The following is a 1,125-nucleotide window of genomic DNA, read 5'->3' as shown; positions in this document are numbered from 1 at the left end:
CGCCAGCCAGCACCACCCCACAACGGCACAGCACAGCGGCGTTGTGCGTACTTTTCTCCTCCCCTCCGAATCCCATCAAATGCATCCCCTAATACAATTACCGAGCACGTCCCGGCCTGAGCAGCCTAGGCTCGAGCTCCAGGCCTGGGGCCACCCTAGGCCGCGCGCCCCGCCGGGTCCCCCAACAGACTTCTCTAGATCTGGAGGGAGCAGGCCGAGGCAGCCGCCTCACCCCTCACTCCATCTTGTCCTGGTCCGTGGAGAGGGGGAGAGTACTACACAGGGTGTCCCACCCACTCCGCCCTCCTTGGTAGCTGCCAAGGGTAGCTAGACCAGACCTATGGAGGCAGCCCCGCAACAACCAGGCGCGGATTAAGGTCCGTTTGGTAGGAGGGGCGATGCACAGTCGTTTGCCAATACAAGGGTTTTGTAGAGAAAATTGCCTACATTCCAGGCAGATCACTGGAGGCCACGGGGGGAGGGGGGGGGGCCTTAATCCACGCCTGGCAACAACAACTGTACAGGGTATCTCCACCGGTTCCGTTCTCCTTGGTAGCTATAAGGCTAGAAAAGAACAAGGGGGATAGCCCCAAAAAACAACAACTTCACGATGACCTCGGTAAAAACGATGTCTCATTTTTGTTTGCGGAAGGCTCCTAAGATTTCGAGGTCTTCTAAAAAAATGTGGGGTTTTTCCTTATTTTTTGAGGGGGTTACTTACAATCTGAGGTGAAATCTGAGAAGTTTTTCTCAACTATGGAAGGCCCCTTAAAGTTTTCCCTTTTCCCTAAAAAAAAATAAATTAAAATGAGACGTTGTTTTTACCGTCACAGTGCACTTGAAACAGCGTGATTTTCATTATAATAACTACCGGAAAACACTAACGCCACAGACAAAATTCAGAGTGCTGAACGGGAAAAATGAAAATCTTGGAGGCTCGAGTAGAGGGGACGCAACTGCAGGGTAATGAGATGAGTTCCCTGTGGCTCCAACCGCAGACGCGCTGTTGGGCCCCGGGGCTCGCGGCCCCCAGTAACAGTAATACCCACGTCAGTGTTGACGCACAGGTTTTCGGTCCGGCAGTGCCGTCCTACTGGCGAGGACTCTCCACCAGGGCACATTGCA

The 1,125-nt window shown here is 53.5% G+C and overlaps 1 protein-coding gene across 1 annotated transcript in view; it reads right to left on the bottom strand.

Moving 5' to 3' along the window:
- The window catches only part of LOC113210842 (homeobox protein unc-42), a 19,847-nt gene that overhangs the window by 12,295 nt on the left and 6,427 nt on the right, over positions 1 to 1,125 (bottom strand). The gene's annotated exons all lie outside the window — the stretch shown is intronic.

Source organism: Frankliniella occidentalis, unplaced genomic scaffold, assembly GCF_000697945.3.
Source record: "Frankliniella occidentalis isolate FOCC.00 unplaced genomic scaffold, Focc_3.1 Scaffold194, whole genome shotgun sequence".
Taxonomy (NCBI): domain Eukaryota; kingdom Metazoa; phylum Arthropoda; class Insecta; order Thysanoptera; family Thripidae; genus Frankliniella; species Frankliniella occidentalis.
This window is presented reverse-complemented; position numbering and strand designations above follow the sequence as displayed.